Below are 26,039 nucleotides of genomic sequence, written 5' to 3'. Positions count from 1 at the left end.
TGTGACAAAGACAAGATAGTATTTGAAATTCTGCTGTCTTGGCACAAATGGGCTTTTTTGAAATTATACATCTATTTATTAACAGAATTCATCTGTTTATAAATAGCCCATGTTGTGTATGTGGCATTGAGCACAGAGGTCTTCATTATGAGTCAGAAGATGTAAGTTCTACTTTTCATATGAGTTGGAACTCTGTGACAAATTGCTTTATTATTCAAAATTTTCAGACCTCAGTTTCTGTCTCCTTCACTGAGCTGAGAAAAAGTCCAGGGCAGGGAACGCTCTGGTCTACCCTGTATCTCTAGCCTCTGGGTCAGGGCCCGAAAACTTTGGAAGGTGGAAAGAAATAGGAAGGAGGAAAAGAAAGAAGGAAGGAATTTATCATGTAACACCAGTCATGGGGTCAGTGATGCGAATTTAAACGACTTGCAGGGTTTGTGGAAAGTCATGAGATCAATCTGGGTGGCAAGCTTTTAGGAGGAAATGGGAGCTGTAGCAAAGCCCTCTTTTGCATAAAGGCACAGAAAATGGAATTGACGGGTACATACAATCTAATGCCTTGGCATCTTTCCCCTGCTCCTCCCAAAGCAACTGATACCACAAAATGACAAAGTGGTGAAACAAGAGGACGGCTGTCAACGACATCTTATCTGGCTGCTTCCTTTTCAGTTACCTTTGCGGGTAGCAACAAGAATAGAAAGGTTGGAGGAGCCCCTAAGACAAATGTGGAATTGCGACTTAGTTTTGTGCCACCAAACTCACCTCATATGTGTTCTTTGGTGTCCTCAATTCTTTTGACCTTTGCAGACTGAACTCCCATTTGAGGATTGTGCCAGAATTTAAACTGGGAGCCTCAGCTGCAGAGGGCAGAGGAGTCAAGTTAATAAGCTCTCCAGTTCTGCTTCTTGCAGACTCAGTTTTGAAGAAGGCATTATTTTTAGAATTCCTTCTTGCTTTCATCCTGTACCCTGAATGATTAACTCCTAGCGTCTCTCTCTTAATATTAACTCATGTTTCCTCTGCAGTTGCTCCTGGGGAAGCAAGTGTACTTTCAACTCAGGCAGAGACCAGAGGTTTTTTTTTTAAAATCATTTTTAATCTGCCTCTTCCCCTGCAACCTCACCTCTCCATCTTCTGCCCCCATCCCCCATCTCCTCCTATTAAAATCATCTCCACCTGGGCTCCAGGATAACGGCGGCTTGTTTGGGAGGTGGTAACCCTGCGAGATAAACCTTAGATAATGTTTAAAGTGCAGTTTAATTCTTCTGGTGTCTAGACAGAGCAACATCATTGGATCTCCAAGTGGATGATAGCTTTACTTGATTTATGTCATTAAAATAGAGAGGCTGGCCCAGGGTTCCTGGGTTCGGATCCCGGGCACAGACCTATACACTGCTCATCAAACTATGCTATGGTGGTATCCCACATACAGAAAAAAAAATAGAGGAAGATGGTCACAGCTGTTAGTTCAGGGCCAATCTTCCTCGTAAAAAAAAAACAACAACAACAACTGAGGTTGGGATAAAGGGAGAAGGAAGCACACAGCTCAGCATTTGGGGAGTTTGTTGAACACTTCCATGGTCTTTCATAGAGTAGGCAGATGAAGCCTCTCTTCACTTATAAATCTACAAAATACTTTAGAAATGTAACTTATTCAGTGGTTTGTTTTTGCCAAATTATCTTTTTACAAATCTGAAAAAAAGTCTCAGGGAGAAAATTATAATTTCCTTTCACTCAGTTCAAAATCTATAAGTATCTTTCAGATAAATTTTCTTAAGAGAAAAATACACACAAATAGTTACGCTTTGGGAATATTTGTGCCTAAAACTGAAGAACAGGCTCTATGTGAATAGGGAGTAAACCCTAATAATGACTTATCAGATTCAATGTATTATTTATTTATTTATTTATTTATTTTTTGAGGAAGATTAGCCCTGAGCTAACATCTGCCACCAATCCTCGTCCCTTTGCTGAGGAAGACTGGCCCGGAGCTAACATCCATGCCCATCTTCCCCCTGAGCTAACATCCATGCCCATCTTCCTCTACTTTATATGTGGGACACCTACCATAGCATGGCTTTTTTTTTTTGCCAAGTGGTGCCATGTCCACACCTAGGATCCGAACCGGCAAACCCTGGGCCGCCCAGAAGCTGAACGTGTGCGCTTAACTGCTGTGCCACGGGGCCGGCCTTATTTCTTTTTTTAAAAGATGTGACTATGGTGACCAGTAAAGGAGCCAAAAAAGATGCTTGTGATTAAATGGAAACTTTTAAGTTAATATGAACTTGCAGTAATAAATGGATTCATTTGGTGACCCTGCCAAAGTTGTACTGAGTCTGGTTATAGTGGTTCTTGAGATATAATGATTAGAATTTTAAATAAATGTAATTTATCCTTTAATTCTCTAAAGCAAGTTTTAAATAAAGCCTGAATCCAACAGGAAATCTTGCTATTCATTCTTTGCAAAGTTCCAAGTAGTTAAGCCACAGAAGGAATTTCTGTTTCTTTGGTATGGCTCATGCAAATAAAAATTGGCATCAAAGATGTAAAGAACACAGTGTTAAACTCTGAAGTACAAATGACTTTAGGCAGAGGCACAGATGGGCGAGGAGAGGGGAGACAGAAGGAGAGATTTCTCTCCCATGAACACATCGTCCCAAAAAGGTGCCTTGTGTGCAATTTTTAAGGTCACATGTTAACACGATGGCTGTTATGACTTTGATGAAAAAAAGCTTGAGGAAGCCAGAGTGAAATACTCGGATGAAACGTCAGCGGTGAGACTTTGAGACATATAAAAAAGGTCCTCAAACCCTGCCATCTCTTTTATTTGCTCTCTCTCCCACCAAACGGCATCTCTGCTCACATGTTAAAGAAGGAGGAAATATTTGTTGAGAATACAGTCATCCTAATGTGCTAGATGAACGAAGAGGTGTTGCAACCGCGTGTGACAGAATGTATTTGTTCTTTCCTTCTTAAGTACCTTGTATTGTCCTTTACTAAGCTTAAAGCTTGTCCAAACAAGATGAATCACACACACGCGGAGATGTAAACACCAACCTCCCCACTCCTCCAGTAAGCCCCAAATAAATCTGATCTGCTTGGAACGATTGCTTTCACAGCTCCCACTGCTCTCAGGATGTAGTCTGATCTGGTGCAGCAGGTGCAGCCCCGCAGGAGCTGGCCCCTGCACCCTCTGCACCCATCCGTCTCCTCCCTCCCTCCCTCCCTCCCTACATCATATTGACTTTGAGGTTCTTGAACCTGCCACTCTCCCTTCTCACACCTCCAAGCCTATTTTTCCTGCTCCCTTCACCTCCATGGCTGCCTGTCTCTGATCTGACCTTCCACAATGAGCTCCCATGTCACCTTGCCCTGAAAACTTTGCTGGACTATCTCCTTGCTCATATCAGGATTGGTACCTGGCCGGTCTGTTCCCACACATGCTGTCCATGCCTCTACCACAGCATCCCACCAATTTGAAACCCTTGGTCTTTTCCTATTGACTGTTTCTTGTATTATAGCACAAAACCTGTCCCACAGTGAGAGTCTACTGTACTTTTGATGAATGAGTGGTTCAATCAGAGGGTGTTTCTAATCTTGTTTCTAGCTCATGTTAGCTGGTTCACTTGTGGGCCTAAGTGGGTGAGGATGATAAATCTTAAATGGTCTGCTTGACAAAAAATATTTTCCTCAGAGTGATTTGGCAACTTGAAAATTAGTGGGGGAGGTAGTGATAGTTTCTGAACAGACGGCCTTTGATTATCTTCACTTATTCAATCTATGAATGCTGGAGATAACAATAATAACTAAAAATAATGAAGACCACAATTATTATGGATATATGCCAAACATCCTATTATTGTTCCGAGGGCTGCAATTGCAACTCCAGAATTCGTCTTCTTCCCCCCACCCTGCTCACCCCCAACACACACACACAGACACACACACACACTCCCCTAGAGCCACCTTACCAGATTTTGTCTTTATTAGAGTCCCTAAGACAATGTCACTACATTTCCAAAGTCATAATGGATCTTATAAAGGAAAGCTGTAGAAAATGATGATAAAGAGACCCACTCAGTTGGCATAAGAGGCTCCCCTTTGACCTCTTCAAACAAACCAAGAAATCAAGAGCAAAAGTCATCTAAGAAAGCAAAACTTGAGGGGCCAGCCCCGTGGAGGAGTGGTTAAGTTTGAGTGCTCTGCTTCGGCGGCCCAGGGTTTCACTGGTTCAAATCCTGGGCGCGGACATGGCACCGCTTGTCAAACCACACTGAGGCGGCATCCCACATGCCACAACTAGAAGGAGCCACAACAAAAAATACACAACTATGTACTGGGGGGCTTTGGGAGAAAAAGGAAAAGTAAAATCTTTAAAAAAAAAAAAGAAAGCAAGACTTGGGATATTCTCCCAGCACCGCTCAGCCCATCGCACCAGTCATGTGGCTCTGTGTCAAGTACAAAGTCAGTTCTACAAGTCACCTGGTAGAAAGAAGAGTTATTTTAGAATGACCATCTTGGGAAGCTTATTTATACTCTCTCTGAAGTGATGAGTCCAATGAACTCTTGAACTGGAGAGTTGAAGTCCCTAATTTTTGCTGTCACTTGGAAAACATCACTCAGTAATTTTCTACGTAATTTATTAGAGAGCAGCAAAAGTGGCTGACAACATTATTAGCTGGACTTTTGGTCTGTTTTGGTAAATACCAGATAAAACGTTTTAAGGGTGGGGTTTAAAAGTCTAATTACACAACACTGAAAACAAATGTCTTGATGTCAAGTCTGTATTTTCAAATGGACACGAAGGACTGTCAGAACAGTTCAGCCAGCAATTCCGTGTTTCGGAAAAACGAGGTTATAGGTTTGGCATAGAATATGACATAGACTCTTTTTCTACAAGGTGTAATAAGAAAGAACACTGAAGTAAGAGACTTAAGACTCAGTTTTAGCTCCGGTTTTGCCTGTGCGACCCTGGCCAAGTCACTTCAAAGTGAACTTGGACTTCCACAGCCACGAAATGAAGGAGTGGACTTTTCGTCTCCTTGCATCTCTGACGATGTGTGGGGTTATCCCACATCTGGATAAAGGAGGCCAAATGTTTTTGGCAACACTACCTACCATGGAAAAAACAGCCTTCCCTCGTCTTAGTTGGGGCAGAGGTTAGGCATGCCCTGCCTTCCACTCAGCAGCCATCAGCTGACCAATGTGCCCACAGCCTGTTCCAATGGGTCCACTGGTTGGGATACTTGTGGAGGCAGTTGGGTTACACCCCCTGACCAAAACCGGCCAGGTAGGAGAGAGGCAGATGTGCCAGGAGTTACATCACCCATCCTCAGGAGGGAGAATGGGGTGAGGGAACAATGGTTCTAGGGCAAGACTCACTCAGGTGATTTGATCTGTGTGTCCAGCCCAAGGCCCTTCACCTGGCCTCAACCCACCTGCAAGGCCGGTGCCTCCTCCTTCTGCTTTCCCCACACCTTCTCTGGGTCTCTATTTCCGTTCTGACTGGTGTAGCTGGCTCCTGCGGGCTCATACAGAAGATAATATAAGTAATTCACCACCCCCCCAACCCTTCTGCACATGTCTTCCTTGTTGCCAGAAGTCTGGTTATGTTCAAGGGTGCCCCCAGCCCCAGGGGGCGAAGGGAAGGTCTTAAAGTCTCAATCCCAGGGGAAAACCCTGAATGGGGTGAGCGGTCACCGAGCTCCCATTCTACTGTCCTCACGAGTGACTGGTTTAGGAATGGCTATATACTGTGGTGTGGTCCTGGCCAGTACCAACGTGGTGTGTTCTGGTTCAAGCTTCTAGGAAAACATATATTGTCATGCCTACATGCTGTGCCTGGAGTACCATGGCTGTCTTTTGAAAATGAGAAAGTTAAGTTGACAGGCTGAGGAGAGCACCAGCAAGAATCAGCTGGGTCCTTGGTACTAAAGCTGAGCTGCCTAACTCAGCCACCCTGGAGCCCCTCTACCTCTCGAATTCTGGTTATGCGACATAACAATTTTTTTCTTACTCTTTGAGTCAGAAGCCAAAAGCATCTTAATGCAGCCCAGGCTAGCATACTGGAGAGGCAATGTGGAAACCCCTGGGCTTTAGAATTAACATGGACCTGGGCTCAAATATCAGTTCCTCCACTAAAAAGTTGTCGCTGGGCAACAAATTACTTCAAAACTTAGCAACTTAGAAAAACAATAAGCATATATTATTGCTCAGTGTCTGTGGGTTACAAATTTGGGAGGGGCTTGGGCAGGCAACTCTGGCTTAAATTCTCTCCTCCGGCGAGATCGTGAACAGGTATGGGTTGGGGCTGCAGCCTTCTGAAGGCTTGACTGGGGCTGGTGGCTCTGCTTCTTGGGTGGCTCACTCACAAGGCTGGTGGGACGGACGCCTTAGTTCCTCCTCATCTCGGCTTCTCCACAGGACTCTTGAAGGTTGTCTGTTTTAAAATATAGGTTTTATCATTATTTAGGCATGGCAAGGCCAAGAGATCAGGAGATCACTGCCAGTGAAAAGAGAGTTGGTTGGGGATGTGGGCTCTGGACTGGTTGCATTGCATTAGAGAGGTGTGCTCACAGACAAGCTGCTTATTTTCTCTAGGAATTGGCTAACCCTAGGAGGTGCAGTCCCTCCAGGGTCAGCAAGACCCCAGAGGTCAAAGTAGCAAAATACAGAAAGAATAGACGTGGTTAATACATCCTCACAGCATGGTGGCTGGCTCTGCCTGCAGTGAGCAATCTAAGAGAGCCAGGCAGAAGCTGCAGTGCCCTTTATGATCCAGATTCAGAAGTCACATACTATCACCTCTGCCATACTCCACACAGACCAGCCCTGATTCAGTGGGAGGAGATGACACAAGAGTGTGAACATCTAAGAGGTGAGGAGCACTGGCAGTCACCTGCAGGCTGGTTACCACACATTTGATAAGTTATGTAACCTCCAAGTGTCAGTTTCTTCATCTGCTAAAAATAGAGCCAATGTTGTGTTAGCCAGACTTCTTGGTTGCAAACAACAGAAAATGACTCTGGCTCACCTATGCAAAAGATGGATTTATTGGATGAATTTGGGGCAAAGCACACCACGGAGGCTATATAACCTTATAGATGTGCAGAAATGAAAGGAGGCCAGGGAGCAAGTAAAGATGTGCAAGGTTGAAGCCTCAGGATTGTTCCAGTTGGGACACTGGTGTTGACACTACCCCCACTGGCCACTGGCTGTTGTCGCCAAAGCTGAATTTCTCTGCTGTGAGTAACTGTCACAGCAGCTCCCTCTGCCCTTAAGGTTCCACAGCATGGGGAGCATGGCGACGGGAGAGTGTGGCCCCTTCTGCTTCCAAGAATTCAGCTAATGTCCACTAGAAATTCCAGTCTCCTGGGATTCTCATGAGGATTCAACAGGAGTATATGAGCCTTCGGAAAACATAGTGATCAGGAGTTGTTGGTTATTGAACAGAAGGAAGAAAGCAGTCACCTTGGAATGGCGTACAGTGGGTTTAGAGATCTCAAGGTGAGGGGGATTGAGTCCTAGATCCTGAAGCATTCTCATAACATTTCTAGACACACTGATCATTTCTAATCGCACCCTCTCCCCACCCCTGCTCTTACACGCATACACAAATTCTAAATTGCTGAGATTTATGCAAATCCTATCTCTACTCTGATCGAGTTGCCCGATGACCAGAGCTGGAGGCAAAAGAACAGTACGTGATTAATTAAGAAAAGCTAAAGTGCAAGCTTCCTATGAAATTGCAACCCTGGTTCCTTGGGAGCCTGATGTGGTCCACAGTCAACCGCACTCTCTATGTGGTGGTGGCTCCCATCTGTGCTCTCAGTGCCTTTGCTTCCATCTCAGTTTGAATTGCCGAGCCATGACAAGATACCTCTGCCCAGAGAGCCTGTGTTTTTCTAGCTGTGGGTACGGGCCTTACTGTTCAGACTCAAGGCTTTTGTTCAAAGTGTTTCACCTCCCTTGGGTTTTAACTGAGGTTGACGTGTTTACCTTAGGTCAGTGGTTCTCAAACTTTAGTGTTCAGGCTGACTGATAGGAGGGCTTGCTAAAACACAGATTGCCAGGCCCCACCCCCAGAGTGCCAGATTCAATAGGTCTAGGGTGGAGCCTGAGAATGTGCATTTCTAGTAAGTTCCCAGGTAGTGCTGATGCTGGTTTGGGGCTACACTCTGGGTCACCTGATGCTGGTGCAGGACTGCTTCGTAAACTCCTTATATTCTTCCTAAACATTGCCTTTCATAGAGAAAACCAAGACATCACTCACAGAGCAAAACTCTATGATGCTGAGAAATAAATACTGAAACATGATTTCAGTTATAAAGATATTTGATTACATGGAACTGAAACTTGACCATAGGAGCTTAACCAGATAGCAGTTTATTATTTTTCCTCCCATTCTCAAGAAGACCAGGGGCTGTCTAAGGCTGGTGAGATGATGCCACGTGATCAGGGGCTCAGGCTCTTGCTAACTTTCTTCACTGCCATCCGGTAAACTGTTATTGCCCTCATGGTCACAAGATGGCTGCCACATCTGCAGGTATTGCCTCTGCACTCCAGGTAGGAAGAAGATGAAAGATGAAGAGGAAATGCACATGTGAGCTTTTCTGAAAGCCCTTCTATAGACTTCTGTTCCCTTCTCATTGGCCAGAACCATGTCAGTTGGCCCCACCTAGCTTCAAAGGAGCCTGAGAATTCAGGTAGTTTTAGCTCAGCCCTTGTTGACCCAAATAAAAAGGGGTTCTGTTACTGAGGAAGAAAGGGAGAATGGGTGGTAACCAGCAGCCTCTGTGTCAGCACTCACCTGCTCAGCTCCCAAAGGACCCAGACGGCTGACTCTGGCCAAGGCTATGTACAGTGCTAAACCCACCATACCACGGGTGAGGGGCCGAAGACAGGACATGGAGACATTGTCTACACTAGCATTTCTTGTCGCATGCTAATGGATGTTACGTGAAAAGGGCAAATTCTGGGTCAGAACTTGTTTCTGTAGGACTGAGAAGTTTTATTAGGCTGAGGTATGTAATGACTTTCCAAGATAGGGACAAACACGCTGCATTTCCCAAGTGTATCTGACCACAGAAGCTTTTAAAAAATTTTCCTGGAGCATCTCTCCAAACTAAGGTCCACAGGACGTTTGCCAAGAAACCTTGATGTACACAGCGTCGACTATCAGTATGTTTTCAGAACCCCCGTACATGGAAAAAGCTAGCATGCTCTTCTTGAATCAATAGACTAGCCTATTTTTTTAAGGGGAAGGAAGTGAAAATAGGAACAGCTAGTGAGTCAGGACACGGGGTGTGGTGCTGGTCTGCTGTCTGGTAACTGCGTGAGCTTGACAACCCCCTTGCCATCTCAGAAGTCTCCGGTTCTTATCTGCGAAACAAGATCTATAGTAGATGACCAGGTTGCATGCAACAAACCAAAATTCTGCAACTTCACAGCTCCTAGAAACATCAAGAAGTGATGTCTGGATAAATCTTTGCTAATGGGTGACAGGAGAACTAAAGAAAAATGTCTAAGATTAAAAAGTCTTTCAGAAGTCAGGAATCATTTTAAGGGAAAAAATACCTTAATGAATATAAAAGATGGAAAAATGAGGGATTGCATTAGTTTCCTGTGGCTGCCTTAACAAATTACCACAAATTTGGTGGGTTGAAAAAACACCCAATGTATTATCTTGCGGTCTAGAGGCTAGAAGTCCCACATGGATCTCACTGGGCTCAACTAAGATGTCAGCAAGGTCACATTCCTTCTCCAGAAGGCCCTAGGGGAGAATCCACTTCTGCACATCTTCCAGTTTCTAAAGGCTGCCCACCTTCCTTGGCTCAAGGCTCCCTTCCTCCAAACCAGCAATATTGCATCTCACTGATCCTTCTCCCCTGTCACATCTGCCTCTCTGGCCACAGCCAGGAAGGGTCCTCCCCTTTAAGGAACCATGTGATTGTGTTGGGCTCACCCAGAGAATCCAGGATCACTCCTTCTTTTAACATGCTTCGTCACATTGTCAGAGTCCCCTTTGCCATGTAAGGTAGCATATTTACAAGTTCCAGATGTCAGGAGGTGGGTATCTTTGGGGGTGGGAGGCATTATTCTGCCTACCATGTGGATGAAATCTGTTTAAAGAAGTTTAGGTGTTGAGAAACTAACAGACATCACGAAAAATTGAAGTTAGGCTTAATAATTTGTGAGGCAAAAAGAGGTAGAGAGGGTTGAATAAAAAAAAAGTCCAAGAAAGGAGATAAGTTACAACATGAACAAAAATAGGACAACACTAGTTAACAGTGTTAGAAGCACATTAATCCTTTGTGAAAAAAACAGAGCAAAGAGCAGAGGCTTAGTTTGGGATTGTTTTTTGCTGTTTTATCATACCTTCACAAAACAGAACTAAAAATTGCACTATTTAAACAGCTAGAATGTGTTAGCTGTAAACTAAGTTCGTCCTGCAGGAGGTCCTCCAGGGGTGGAAGGTTGGGGGAAGCCCCAAGGATGGCCTGAAATCATCGCAGAGCCCCGACAGTGTTTGGAAGGATTTATAGAAACCTGGTGACATGAGGGCAGCCTTTGTTTAGCAGCTTCAGGATGTGGAACAAAAAGGAACGTGGCATTTACATCCAAGGTGAGAGTGGGCTTGGGGCCGAGGGTGGCAGAAGCAACAGTCCTAGGGTCAATAAGACAGTAAGAACCAAATTCAAGGGACCCATGTGGAGGGTACACCCATGCTTTCTCAGCCTCCGCACCGTTGCCATTTTGGACCAAATAATTCTTTGTGGTGGGAGGCCATCCTGTGCATCGTAGGAAGGTTAGCAGTATCCTTGGATCCTGTGCACCTGAGGCCAGTAGCACCCTTCTCCAGGTTGTGACAACAAAGATGTCTCCAGGCATTGCCCAATGTCCCTTGGGAGGCAAAGTTGCCCCAGCTGAGAACCCCTGGTAGAAACTGAGAGAACAGGTGAGGGGCAGCAGCAAGCCAGCCTGCAGAGCCTGAGAGCCTGGAGAGAGTCTCTGGCTGCAAGGGCAGGAACCGAGGGATCCTTCTACAGGAACTTTTGCTGGAGCTCCTGGGCTGGCAGGGAGCCACCAGAGCGCCCAGCTGGTTTGCATATTGGTCTCTGAATTGGCTGTGGCAGCCTCCAGGTCGAGAGAGCTCAAGTACAATTGGTTCAGGGATCACACTCTGGCTATTGTCCATTTGTTATGCAAGCATAGGCTTTAGAAGGCATGTCACCTGGGCAGGTGACATGCTTGTTTGCAATCTAAACAGCTTGGGACCTATTCTCTTGTTTTCCTTCATCTAGGTTAACTGCCAGTTCTTCTGACCCGATTCACTGAGTAGGGAGAAAAGGGGGACTGTGGAGGGACTGGTATGCAAGCAGGGCCACCTCAAGCCGCATTAGACCGATGATGTTATGCAAAGTGGAAAAAGTGCACCCCTCGTGGATGAATTAGAAAAGGATGTCCCTCTGGGAGGGTCAGGAGCAGGGCTAGGAGAGCAGGTGGCACATGTGCAGCCCTGGCCCCACTCCACATGGCACCCTGCACAGTGAGCACCCGCCCCGCCCCTGGGGAGGCCAAGCTCTGTCTCCCACACTGTGTCGTACCTGTCACCGGAGACAGAGGTTCATACATGGAAACCTTGGGAATCAGGCACAATACTGGGGAGCCCCAAACTCTGAGAGGTCCTAAACTTTCTTACAGCAAAATTAGAATTTTGATACAACACATGGTCAGAAACAAAGGCAATCTATTCTGTAGGAATGAGGGCAAAGTAGTTTAGAAATCATCTAAGGGAGGAAAAACCAAAATGGACAGCTAGGACAGGCGGTACCCAGTTGCCTGTGCGTGTGGTCAGAGGAGCCTATTCATTTAGAGACTTAGGACCGAGGTGATGAGGGGGACGCAGAGATACACAAGAGAGCTGCGCTTGGCGAGTGAGGCAGACCTCCGAATGCCTCCTGTTTCAAACACCAACCGCCCCAGGCCTCTGTTCAGGAGATGCCACTCCCCAGAGCAGATCATGGTGTGCTGTGTCACTCCTGTGAACTGGCTTTGATGACCCCGGAGGAACAGCCTTGTTAACCTCCTTCCTGGTTGGGCAAGGTGTCATCCTGCCAAAGGGATGGACAAGAGATTCTAAAGTCAGAAAACTCTCACCAAGTGCAGATTACAGGTTATGGATGGAGACCCTGAAGCAGAGTCGGGCCAGCCCCTAACAACTGCAGGGCCTGGGGCGAGAGCATGAATGGAGGCCCACACTTCTAACGTCTATTTAAATAAAACTTGCTTGAGCCTTGTATTTGAATAAATATATCCTCATAGCAACAAAATTGGGGAAAAAAGTGAAATTTATGTTTTTTTATGATGTCAAATTGGCAAAAAATTTTAAATGACTATTCCATTATCATTGCACACTTGTGGGTGTTCGATTAATGAGCTGATATGCTAAAACTTTTTATTTTTTCTCCCCAAAGCCCCAGCACCCAATTGTATACCCCAGTCGTAGGTCCTTCTACTTCTTCTACATGGGACACCACCTCAGCATGGCTTGACGAGTGGTGTGTAGCCCCACACCCAGGATCCAAGCTGGAGAACCCTGGGCCGCTGAAGCGGAGCGTGAAAACTTAACCACTCGACCACGGGGCTGGCCTCAAGGGCTGATATGTCTAAATGAGCAATACAATAAAGACACAATTCATGTATGGTTATATATTTATCCATAAAATTAATCTTCCTGGTTTTCATTTCAGCAAAACCACTAATTATGTTGTTATAATCAATATTTTCACATCATTTGCGTCCTATTAAAAGTAATGCACACTAGATGACCTTTCTCGAATCTTTGGGTTTTTTTAAATTTTCAATGTAGAGAAATTTTGCTCTGCAGAGGCAGCAGCAATTGAAATCGTCAATAAAATTCTTAAAGCAATACTTTGATTTGGAAATGGATCATGAGTTTTATATACCAACATTGTAATTGGGTTGCATCTGATATATTCATGATCACAGACACTGTTACAAATGTTTTAATTTCATCCTATAAATCACTATCATTTATTTCATGATTTTCAAAATCTCTTAAAACAATATTTAAAAATATACAGATCCATATAGTGTTGTAAAGAGTTGATATCATGCTTCACACATATTATTGGTGCACCTACATACATCTGCATTTAAGTGTACCGTGAACTGTTGTGGATATTGTGCTAATTCACGAGTAATTCCAGAACCATCCGTTGGAACATGAAGAGAAACCAGAGACTGTTGCAGGCAGGCCACTTGGAGAGGAGGATGGCACAGCTACGTCATCTTCCCTCTCTCCCAGGAGCTTCTACCACCAGCATCTTCCTTGCTCTCCGAGGCAGCGTCAGATCTGAGGTCAGCAGTGGCACACTCTACAAACCTTTGCAGCTTTGGGCGTGGTTACCTTCTGCTTGGAGAACACGGGGCAAAAGATGTAGGGGATACCTTGGGGCCTGGAGGGTGTCAGTCACCTGCAGATGTTCAGCATTGGGGGTTACACTGAGCCCGTGCCATGTGACAGAGGGCCTTCTAAAGTGATGGGCCCAGGAGCCCGCCCGCCCAGGGTGATGGCCAGTACTGCACTGCTTGCTAAATAACCATATAAATATTACTGTAGTGGATTGAATGGTGGTCCCCGAACAGATATACCCACATCCTAGTCCCTAGAACCCGTGAATGTGACCTTATTTTTGCAGATGTGTTAAATTAGGGGTCTCGAGATAAGATCATTCTGGATTATCTAGGTAGGCCCTAAATACAATAATGTGTCCTTCTAAGAGACAAATAGAAGAGAGACAGAGGGAGAAGGGGAGAAGGCTGCATGAACGTGGAGGCAGAGACTGGAGCGATGCATGCAGCCCCAAGCCAAGGAATGCCCACAGCCACTGGAAGCTGCTAGAGGCGGGGAAGGATACTCCCCAGAGCCTTCAGGGGAGCACCGAGCTGCCAACACCTTGCTTTCAGACTCCTGGTCCCTAGAGCTGCAAGAGAATAAATTTCTGTTGTGTTAAGTTACCAAATTTGCGGTAATTCATCATGGCAGCCCTAGGAGATGAGGGCTAAGTACAATTTCCCACAATGTCCAGCATTTGTCAGGGCTGATTGTGTACCAGGCACTCTGCAGAGCCCTCTCTACAAGCATCATCTCACTTAAGCCTCACAAGGCACTGTTCTCACCCTCACTTTACAGAGGAGCGGAGAGAGGTTCTAAAAGGCAGGAAGCTGGCCCGAGGCCACGTGGCCAGGAAGCTGGGATCTGAACCCAGGTCCGTCTGCTGCAAAGATCTTAGAGCACCCGGAAGCCTCCTCGCCTGGTGACACAGCCGGCTGTAAGATGGATTTACCCTGTGCTTGGTGGCTTCTAGCTGAATGTCACCTCCTCTTTGTCCCCCTACTTAAAAGAGGCCCACATCTTTTAGCACTCTCTGCTCTAACCCTCGGCAATTTACCACCACCTCAGAAGTGAGATATAAATTACAACAGACCATTCTTCTAACTCAACCGATCATGGGAACACTGTTTGCTGTTACAAAGAAACATTCTAGGCATACACAATCACGCCTAGTTCTTTGCATCTATTTAGCCTCGGGGTCATTCGGGTTTATTCGCACACATTGCCAAGATGAATCAGAAATCTGGAGAAACCATTTGTTCTTGGAGAAGGACAGCAGTCAGGAGGGTTTTTTGTTAGTTTCTTTTTGTTGATTTTGAATTTGTATGAAGACTATGTCCCGGTCCCAGGAGAAAACAGACAGAAAAGTTTGTTTTCTTAAGACTTAAAATATATTCTCTGAGCTCACTAAGCCATCAGAACATGCCACTGGGCTCTGACGATGGCGTGATTTAGGGAGTAAGCATTTCTTTCCGCTCTATGTTTGCCCTGTCTTTTGGGGACTAGAAGAGATTGTTGTCCATCTGCTGACAAGCCCCAAAACTGTGTGTGTGTGTGTGTGTGAGTGTGTGAGTGTGAGTGTGTGTGTGGTGTGGCTGGGGGAAGGGGGTCTGGATGAGGTGGTTACTTTTATGTTGTTACCCTTCATTTATTTTCTTTCAAACAAAAGCTACCCCATTTCACAGGTGGAAACACTGAGTCCTGGTGGATGGAAACGATGTTCTCCAAGGTAACTCAACCAGACAGACTTAACTACAAATGCCATGCTGTCCTCTCAAGAAACCATTCCATTTAGTGAAAACGAGACCGGTTATGCAATGAGTTTGAGGCTAATTTTAAAGCAAGTCATGTGTCCTTCCCGTTGCTCTGACCCAAATACGAGACAGGGACTCAAAGTTGCACACAAAGAATACCCAAAACAATCAGGACACTCGACATGAGCCATCTGGTTGATGACGGGAATGCAAGCGTCATTTTTCAGCCACCGCAAGGCTCCGGCACTGGGGACTCGTTCAGCGTTCCAGTTAGGACACCGCCCGGAGACTGTGCCAGAGACCGGCCCCAGGTCGCTAGTTCTGTCTGCAGCCAGATTTCTAGAGCAGTAAAGAGAAGCTAACCTAACCTCTCTCACAAAGGTGGCTTTGTGCTGTGCTGACCAACAGCAGTTAATAGGGATTTGAAGCCAGGGCCGGGGGCTTTCTCCTGAGGGCTGACGGGAGGGGAAGGACAGAGTCCTTAAGGGGCAGACACGCGTGAGCGCAGACAGAAGGTGTGGCCTGATGCAATGAAAGTCTACGCTGATCCCGCCTTTCTGAACCCCTTCTCCTGTCCAGGTCTGCAGCGCGCCGTCACTGGGCCCGGGCCCTAGGGCTTCCCTCTTCTCTCACGTCTCTCAACCAAAACCCGCTCCCGGGAAAGAAGACGAGAAATTCATCCGCATCAAGGAGAACGGACAAATTTATCTTCCTGGGAGCGTCCCGGAAAAATAATGGGTCTCTGGGCAGTTTCAGGTATCCGAGAAGTCAGGTCGGAGGGGTGGGATCTGCTCTGGGGGCAGGGAGTGTTGGGGGGCCTGGGGCGGGAAAGTCGGGGGAAGGCAGGACGGGCATTTTCAGAAAGGCAGGCAGAAGTCATCAGAAGAGTCCAGGGGCCGGCCGGTGGCGCAGCTGTTAAGTGCGCACGTTCCGCTTCTCAGCGGCCAGGGGTTCGCAGGTTCGGAGCCCGGGTTTGGAGACAGCGCTGCTTGGCAAGCCATGCTGTGGTAGGCGCCCCGCCTATAAAGCAGAGAAAGATGGGCACGGATGTTAGCTCAGGGCCAGGCTTCCCCAGCAAAAAGAGGAGAACTGGCAGTAGTTAGCTCAGGGCTAATCTTCCTCGGGGGCGGGGAATAAAAGAAAGGAGTCCAGGGCCCGGCCCCGGGTGGAGTGGCTAAGTTTGGGCGCTTCGCTTCAGCGGCCCAGGGGTTCCCGGGTTGGAATCCTGGGCGGAGACATGGCACTGCTCATCAGGCCACGCTGAGATGGTGTCCCACATGCCACAACTAGAAGGACCCACAACTGAAAATATACAAGTATGTGCTGGGAGGCTTTGGGAGAAAAAGGAAAAATAAAATCTTTAAAAAAAAAAAAAAAAAAGAGAGAGAGTCCAGCAGCAGATGAAGGAGCTAAGGAGGCAGAGAGCAGAAAACCTTGAAGTCTAAACTCCCTTTGGGAGTTACCCGCTTTTCCTTAAAGTAAAAGATTCAAGAAAACCGAGTGTGTATATAAAGCTCACTCTATACTTTCATTCATTCATCCATTCCAATGAAATGGTATTTCCTGTGTTCCAGATACCAGAGAGAGAGCCAGGAAGAAGATATGTGAGATCTATGCATGGAACCACGGAACTTTCTGTCTGGCTAGCAGGGGAGGCTAACAAACAGAACTTCATGTGGATGTTTTGAAACAAGAAAGCAGGGTAAGGAGATAAGGGAGCGATGGAGCCCGAAGGCAGCTGAGGGGCCCGCAGTGTCTGGCTGAGCTGGTGAGGAAGGGCATCCTTTGTAGGGTTGCCAGGTCTAGCAAAGAAGAACACGGGGCACCTAGTCACATTTGAGTTTCAGATAAACAGTGAATACTCTCTCAGGATAAGTGTGCCCCGTGCAATATTTGGGACATACATGTAACTAAAAATTGCCATTTGTCTGAAATTCAAATGTAACTGGGTGTCCTGCATTTTATCTTGCACCTCTACTGCCCTGGGGCCCCCAGGAACGAGGTGGGGAGAGAAACAGTCAGCCCAAAGATTGCCAGGCAGAAATGGGCTTGGCTCTTGTTCCAGTGTGGCTGGAATAGAGGGAGGCAGGGAGACGATGGTAGAGATGACCCCACAGAGGCAGGCCCGCTAGGAAGAGTTTGCGTTTTATCCCGATCAGTAGAATTTTAGGAAACACCCTCACACTGCAATTCTTCATTTCCATGAATATTCCAGTTTAGTATTGTGTTTCCCGAAGCAGGTGCCACTGACCTTGCTTTAAGGCCAGACTTTAGAATGGGAGACTAGGTGTCCCTGCCCTGGGTGTCTCACCTAAATTTACCTGACCTCCCCTCTCTCTTTTCACCCCATTCACTATTGTCTGCAGTTTTCCTAGTGCTAGACAGTCATCGGACCATAAGAAATGAACTTAAAATGCTACTGGGAGAAGAGATTTAGGGACTCAAATTCTCACTAGTGTGTAGATGACTATTAGAAAGTGTTTTGAAAGTGAGGAAGGGAAGAGCATATAGCACAGGTCAAGGAAAGGTGGGAAAAGAATAAAAAAGGGAAATTTGAGGGCGCTAATGCCAAGCTTGACCAATTTGCCTTGCTGTGACCCTGAAGCTGAGAGTTGGCTGAGCAGAACTGCAAACCAGTTTTCCCCACTCTCAGTGTGGAGATGACCAAGAGTCTGTCGTGGAAGAGAGATTCAGAGCCAGGCCGGCTGCGAACTGATACTGCCAGATGGCAGAGCCGTCAAAATATTTAGCTGTGAAGCCCACACTGTGTTCGGGAAGAGGCTGAACTCACCTTCCTGCCGCAGACCCTGGTGGGCTCCCGTCTGTGGGTGCCGCCTGCCTCCTCAGCCGGCCGCTTCGGTGACTCACTGAGTGGCTCACTGAGTGACTCACTGAGTGACTCAGGCTGGGCTCCGGTGGTTCATCCCTGGCAGGGATTTATCCAGCTGAACCAGCTTCCTCTCCCGCCTTCTAGTAAAAGATATCCTGTGTCGAAAACGGAGTCTTGACTGTACTTCTGTGAGAACGGCCCTACCTTGCTTCCGGGGAATGTGGGGTTTTCTGGACCCAATAACACACAGAAAAGCAATATTGCTCTCCATGTTATAGAGGGGAAACATTGTGAGAAGACGGGCTTGCCCAGGTTCCGAGTGCTGGCGGGTGCACTTGAACGCCCGAGTCTTTTCTATCACACTGAGGGTGGTGAGTCCATTTGAAGATTCCTTAATGACGTGTGCAAGATTGCATAACTACTTGCTGCCCTCTGAAACCGAAACGTTCTTTTTCTATAAAATCATGGTTTAGAAACCAAGAGCAGAATCTACAAGGGAGAAGTTGTTTCCCCCCATGTTTTGAAAAACATTCATTTCAGATAATGAATCCCTGGGCAATGGACTGGTTGATTCTTTCAAAAGAATTTAATGACCCCTCCATTATACAAATAAGAAACGTTTATTGCAGAAACTTTGGAAAAGTTAGAAAAAAACAAAGGGGAAAATAAAAATCACCCGTCATTCTCCTAGTTAGATATAATTGTTGTTATTTTGATGTGTGGCCAGCCCTGGTGGTCTGGGTTAAGATGTGGCGCTCTCACTGCACGGACCAGGTTTGTCTCCCATCAGGGACCACACCACCCATCAGTCGTTGTCACACTGCGGCAGCTGTGTGTTGCTGAAAGCTCTGCCACCGGGATTTCAAATACCAGCAGGGTCACCCATGGTGGACAGGCTTCAGTAGAGCTTCCAGACTCCGACAGACTAGGAAGAAGGAGCTGGCCACGCACTTCCAAAAATTTTGACCATGAAAACCCTGTGAATAGCAGCAGAGCATTGTCTGATGCAGTGCCGGAAGGTGAGAGGATGGCGCAGAAACACCCGGCAGGGTTCCGCTCTGCTGTACGCAGGGCCGCTAGGAGTCGGAATCCATTCCACGGCACAAACGACAAAAATTTTAATATGTATCCTTCCTTTTTTCATACACGTGACCATATTTTAACAAATTGGAAAAAATGTGCTATAAACTGATGAATGATACTTCCATGAGCGTTTTCTCACATCAATTTCTTTCCAAGCGTCTTTGATCCATAGCACACCCTCTATCCTACGGATGATGTATTTAATTTACTCCACCTCTTGAGACTTTTAGGCTGTTACCATTTTTTTTTATTATAAACACCACCACAACAGGCTTGCTTGGTCTTATAAATATTTAGTGAGGTTTCCACCCAGCCATTTGTATGGGCTTTGGTTTGAGAAAAACTGAAAATGGAAGAACAGAGAAGGTTAATAGACATTGGTTTGATTTTTGTCTGGCAGAGAAGGGAGAGAAGGAAGGGCAGCCATCTCAAGTGTCCCCTCTGTAAAGGTCATTTCCGTCCCCCGGGCTCTTAATTCTGTTCCTCTGACTTGACTCCGGTGCGCTTTACCATCTCCGTCTCCCCACAGCTCCTCACCTTCTCGCCACCCTGTCACAATCTCTGTTTGCCCTCGTCACACTCTGGGGGCTCTCCTCAGGGCCTCCCTGGTCTTGCCCGCTGTTGATGAAGGTTTTCTGTGTCTCGACTCAGTGCCTGAGAAGTTATTTCTAAGAGCAGCAAGTGAAGGATCCCGGCACAGTGTACGAAGTCATGCCCATAAAGCTCTTCGGCAAATCACTGCATCGTTCCACCCGTTGGGTACAGCCCGCAATGCGGCTGCAACTGACCGGGCCCAAAGACGAACAACAGTGGTGTGACCTCTGGACTTGTCTAATTTCTCCACTGGACTAAGCGACTGCCCCTCCATTCCCTTCCCATCAGGCACTATCAGTGTGTCAGCTCTAATAACAACTAGAAAAATGGGGACAATCGTTATTCCCAAGCTACAATTTGAGAAACATCTAAGAGAGTCATAAAATCGAATAAGGCTCAGCTGAGTGCCTTTAGAAAAAAAAAAAAACCATCTCATTTGTTGCAGGTTATTAAAATAGTTCCCAATGCTGTCCTTCACCTTCACAATTATTTTCGGCTTCAGTTCTAAATCTGAATGGCACAGAGCAGCAGAATTTATACATTTAAGTTCATAAGAGAACAGACAGCTCATTAATTCTTAACGTTGGTGGGATTTGACTGTTTGCCATCGTATGCTCCATTCCGAAATATGTCTGGGTCTGCTTTTCTGAGATGATTAAAGTGTCTTATTGATAACCTTGCGGCTGTTAAGAACACGGTGCCCTTCAGGTATGAGACAAGGTTACACGCCCCTCCCACCCAAGGGAGGGTGTGGGCAACATCAACACGAATCATCTCACGTTTATCCATTCACAACTTCATTTAGTCAAATATTTGAGATTTTCCCATGTGCCAAGCAAGAGAAAAAGCCCTTGTCTTCCAGGGGGGAGACAAATAAGCAAATTTGTAACATAATGAAAATGTGACAAAAAAAAAAAATAAAGCCAAGTAAGAGAATGAAGTGTGTGGGGGGATGGGGGTGGTACTTTAGATCTGGTAGTTAGGCAAGGCCTCTTTGGGGAGGTGGCATTTAAGTGCAGGAACGAGGCATGGAAATAACTATCAGGAGGAGCAAGGACAAAACCCTCGAGATGGGAAAGGCTCCACGAGAGAAGGGGAGCAGCAAAGAGGTGAAGGTAGCTGAACGCAGCGAGGCAGGGAGAGGGAGATCTGAGGGGGCCAGGAGCCAGCTCAACGAGAGCCTGTCAGCCACGGACCTTGCTCTGCTCCACCATGCTCTCTCCCAAGTGCCAATTCACTGCAGACTCTCACGGTCCCTGAATCCAGCGGTGACCACCTTGGGTCCCGGCAAGCTGGAAGCCCTTAGGGATTCCTGGGAAAGCTCTGGGTCCTGTAAAGTGGTCACTGCGGCTGCCAGGCCCACCCTTTTGCTGGTTTTACGATTCAGATGAGCTGCTCCTACAGCCTAGGTCTGCTGCTATACCACCACCTCACTTAACCATCGACTGCTGTGTGGGGATCACAGTTCCTGAGTTCTCCTGTAGACCATGTGATCTGTATGTATTTCCCCCCATCCTAGAGAAGGAGGCTGAGTTTCAGGAGGTTAGGGACAAGGTCACATTGTGCCTTAGTCAGTTCAGGTTGCTATAACAAAGTACCACAGACCAGGTGGCTTATAAAATCTGTTTCTCGGTCGCTCTGGAGGCTGGAAGTCTGGGATCACGGTGCCAGCACAGGTGTCGGTGGGACCCGCTTCGGGTTGCAGACTGCCAGCTTCTCACTGAATCCTCATATGGAGGAGAACAGAGAGAAGTGGCAAGGTCTCTTGTGACTCTTCTAAGGGCACTAATCCCACTCGTGAGGGTTCCACCCTCACGACCTCATCTAATCCTAATTACCTCCCAAAGCCCGTCTCCTAATACCATCACGTTGAGGGGTAGGGTTTCAACACAGGAATTTGGGGGGACACAAACATTCAGTCCATGACACTTGGTTATTGAGTGAGGGTGGGATTTAAATGCAGATCTAATTGACTGGAAAGTCTGCTTTTCTTACATCACGTTGCCTAATCCTTCCTGAGCACTTCTGTTCATTGATCAAAATATTTAGTGAACATCTGCCGTGTGTTTGGTGCTGTGCTGAGCATCCCCGAGGGACGGAGACACAAATAAGAGACAGTTCCTGCCCTCAAGCATCCTAGAATCAAGTGAGCCGTCTAGTCTATAATACATCCCCAGCATGGAGTGGGATTGTAACACAGCTCCACCACCACACACACACACACACTCACACACACACACACACACACCCCGTCGTTTTGGACTTTCTCACACAGACATTTGTCTTATTCTTCTCATTAAAGAAACTTGCCAGCTGCCAGGCAGGATGGGCCACTGCCAAGCGTGAAAAGCATGCGTTGACCCATCTGGCCTTGGTTGACATTGGTACTATTGTTCACAGTTGGATTTCATTTAAATTTGGATCTTAATTGTCACTTTAAAAAATCTTCAAAAAGATCACCCTATGTTGCAGGGCTAAAATGGTAAGACGTCACTGTAGAAGCCTGGCCGTCACGCGTCGGCAATGCAGCCGAAGGACAGCAGGAACTGCCACGTCTCTGAGCTCTCCCAGCAGTGTCAGAGCCAAGCCCAGGACTCACTCAGGCATGTGAAGGACGAGCGTTCAGGTGGAGAACACACAGCTCTATCAGAAGCTTCCAGACGACTTTCTAGAGAAGGTGTGATACTTCCAGTGGTATCTTATTCAGCTCGGGAATATATGAACTACAAGTTTAACCACATCGGTGAAATGTCTCAAAATGATCTCCATCCCAACAGTGCCTAAGAGATTATTCTCAGCCTCAGTACCCTGGTCGTTTCCTTTGCTATAGTTCCCATAATTTGAAATTACTTTATTTGCTTGTCTTTGTTTCACGATGAGGTTATCTTTTCATTGTTGTTTCTCCAGCACATGGCAAAATGCCTCAAGCAGAGTCGGGTTGCGGGAAGCAGCTTCTGAGATGCTGTATACTCACCGTGGCCAGGACGATTTACAACTCTTTCTTTAGTGTCTGGGAGAAGCTTGGTCTCAAAAGTTTTCTTGTGACGCTGAAAAAAATAAATGCTATGTTGTTGTCTAAATAAATATACGCTACTGTGAGTTTTTTAAAACACAGAGTTATGAAGACGTGATTTTTTTTTTCTGAAAAAAATTTTATTAGCTTTACAGATACTATTTGGTGTTAATTTTTATGACTTGGCAGTTCCTCTTACTCAGTGGCATCACAGAATGAAGGAAACAGTATAACAAGAGACCTTTAAATATTTTAAAGCTTTAAATCAGAGATTGTAATGTTTGGGAATCTCTTCAAACGACTCTCCCAACATCTCTAACCCATTAACAAAAAACTCTCATTAGATAATGTGTACTTTCCAAATAATTTGAAATCACCTTGATAGGGCTTGTAGGCAAATCATCACTGTGGCTGGAAAGGAAGATGCGAGCAAATGTGCTGTAATTGTACTGAAAGGAGCTGGTCCGAGGGGGTCCTCTCTGGGCGGCTCCCTGCATCGTGAGCTCTGTGGGTGGCATCGGCTTTGGAATAGGAGAGCCTTTTTGAACGGTGATGTCACGCTTACCTTGGGCAGGTGATGTGTCCTCTCTGGGTTTCAGCTTCCTCGTCTGTAAAGTGGGGAAGAGAACTGCCAATCCCCAGACACGAGGAGGAACCCGCAGGTCTCACACTCAGTGGCGCCCGCCGTACACGGCCCTTGTCTTGGTCCACTCGGGCTGCTGGAACAGAACACCGTCCACGGGGTGGCTTCTGAACAACACACATTAATTGCTTACAGTTCTGGAGGCTGGCAAGCCCAAGATCAAGGCCTGGCAGATTGAGTGTCTGGTGAGAGCCCCCTTCCTCACAGAGGGTCATCTTCTCACTCTGACCTCACGTGGCAGAAGGGAGCAGCTAGCTCTCTGGGGTCTCCTTTATAAGGGCACAAATCCCAAACACGAGGGCTCTGCTCTCATGACCTAATCACCTCCCAAGGGCCCCACCTCCCAACACCGTCACATCGGGCCTCAGGTTTCCACACAAGAATTTGGAGGGGGTGGGGTACCAACGTGTGCAGACCATAGCAGCGCTCCCTCCTGACTCCTTTCTGGAACACCTGAACCAGTGGCGAACCCCTTCAGCAATTTGCAAGGCTGGCGAGAGCACCACCGCTATTTCACTCGCATCATCTCTAGAACAGCGCTCCTCCTCCGGGGCTTTTATTCCATCAACGTTTCCCTCTTTTTCCTTTTATCCACACTTTGTACTTTTGTCTACTGTTTCCTGCCTCTGCTTCTTCAGAAACCTCCTTCCCAACGTCACCCCTTAGGACACAGTCCACGCTAACTTGGATCTTGGGCCACCGCGGACACTTGAGAGGTTGCTGAACCCTTGGACCTCATTTCATAAAGGGCCACGTTTAAGTCACCTCCCATCAATTCTTTTCCGTATCGGGGTAAATTCAAAACATGCTGTAAAAAATATAAAGTTCTTCCTCAAACATATTCTCCAAACATTAGGGACCCACTTAAACAAGGCCAAATGAAATTATGCTAGATTCAATCGGCACGATGACGGTCTCGCTTAACTCCACACGTTGGGTATTCACCTTTAGGGCCTCTTTCCCAAGCAGTGTGGAGACACACAATGGAAGGTCAGATCGTCTATGGTCCCACAGAGCCGAAGGGGCTCGCTGTACAGGATTCTTTGTATTATATGCTGTGCATTCAAAGTCTCACCTTAGAGAAGTATAAGAAGCATGTTCTGCCTTACGTCAATGTCCTGGAAAGGCAGGGAGCTAGAAGCACATTAGGGCTATGTCAGAGTCCTACTTTGGAATGAGAGAATGTTCAAGATGGAAGGCACTAGAACACTCCTACAACTCCCTCATTTACAAATGAGAGACCCAGATAATCATGATGTGCCCTACCAGAATTACATGCCAATAAGTGCTGTAACAGGCAATTTTTTTTTATTGAGTTCATAATAGTTTACATCAATGTGAGATTTCAGTTGTACATTATTTCCTGACTGCCACCATATAAGTGCTCCCCTTCACCCCTGGTGCCCCCGCCCCACCCCACTTCCCCTGGTAACCACTGAACTGTTTTCATTGTTTATATTCCACATATGAGTGAAATCATCTGGTGTTTGTCTTTCTCAGACTGGCTTATTTCGCTTAGCATAATTCCCTCTAGGTCCTTCCATGTTATTGCAAATGGGATGAATTTGTCTTTTTTTCTGGCTGAGTAGTATTCCATTCTGTATATATACCACATCTTTATCCAATCATCAGTCGATGGGCACTTGGATTGTTTCCATGTCTTGGCTGTTGTGAATAGTGCTGCAATGAACATAGGGGTGCATATGTTACTTTGGATTGTTGATTTCAAATTGTTTGGGTAGATACCCAGTAGTGGGATAGCTGGGTAATATGGTAGGTCTATTTTTTAGTTTTTTGAGGAATCTCCATACTGTTTTCCACAGTGGCTGCACCAGTTCGCATTCCCACCAGCAGTGTGTGAGGGTTCCCTTCTCTCCACACCCTCTCCAACATTTGTTGTTTTTAGTCTTAGTGATTATAGCCATTTTAACAGGTGTAAGGTATCTTAGTGTAGTTTTGATTTGCATTTGCCTGATGCTTAGTGATGTTGAACATCTTTTCATGTGTTTATTGGCCATCTGTGTATCTTCTTTGGAAAAATGTTCATCTCCTCTGCCCACTTTTTGATTGGGTTCTTTGCTTTTTTATTGTTCATTTGTAACATACAATTTTTGTTTTTGGGTGACTGCTTAGGATTAGACAATTCTATTTAGAACCATTGTGCAAGGCAACTAAATTCAAGACATCCAATTCATCCAATTTATTTTCTTTTAGAAATCTGAGTACCCTTACCAAAAGATAGTATTCACTGAGCTTCAACTAAGGATAACTTGATGGAAAGAATTTGTGTTGAGCAATAGAATTTAAAATCTGATGCAAATTGATCAACGTGCACTTTCTTCCTTGTTTACTTACCTATCTGGTCTTTCTTCCTTGATAAATAAATGACTGTTACCATAAAGCCTTGTGCTCAGCACTTCATATTTCACCTCTGTACTCAACCTCAGTCATCAGAGTTAAGCATCCATATCTGTCTCTACAGATGAGGAAACTGAGGTTCAGAAAAGTGAGGTAACCTGCTGTGGTCCCACAGTAAACACCAGTCTTTATTGTAACATGTACGTTATGCCACCTCCAAAGATACACGACCCCTTCCAGCACAGACAACAGTGCTTCTGTGCTCTAAGATGCGTATCCTATTGCACTCAGTTCTAAAATAAATGTAAAATTTGGGGTCTAGCATGAGGCCATCACAAATTCCC

The 26,039-nt window shown here is 46.2% G+C and overlaps 1 long non-coding RNA gene across 2 annotated transcripts; it reads left to right on the top strand.

Moving 5' to 3' along the window:
- Positions 1–15,350: 15,350 nt before the first annotated feature.
- LOC139045820 (uncharacterized) lies at positions 15,351–17,972 on the top strand. 2 transcript variants are annotated; one of them, XR_011504942.1, is made up of 4 exons: positions 15,351–15,485; positions 15,754–15,930; positions 16,749–16,876; positions 17,780–17,972. It is a non-coding gene; the product is annotated as an uncharacterized lncRNA (long non-coding RNA). The 2 variants fall into 2 exon arrangements; XR_011504943.1 differs by having other exon boundaries at positions 15,448–15,555.
- Positions 17,973–26,039: the final 8,067 nt, after the last annotated feature.

Source organism: Equus asinus, chromosome 8, assembly GCF_041296235.1.
Source record: "Equus asinus isolate D_3611 breed Donkey chromosome 8, EquAss-T2T_v2, whole genome shotgun sequence".
NCBI lineage: Eukaryota > Metazoa > Chordata > Mammalia > Perissodactyla > Equidae > Equus > Equus asinus.
The sequence above is the reverse complement of the archived record's forward strand: the minus strand, read 5'-3'. Positions and strand labels throughout refer to the sequence as shown.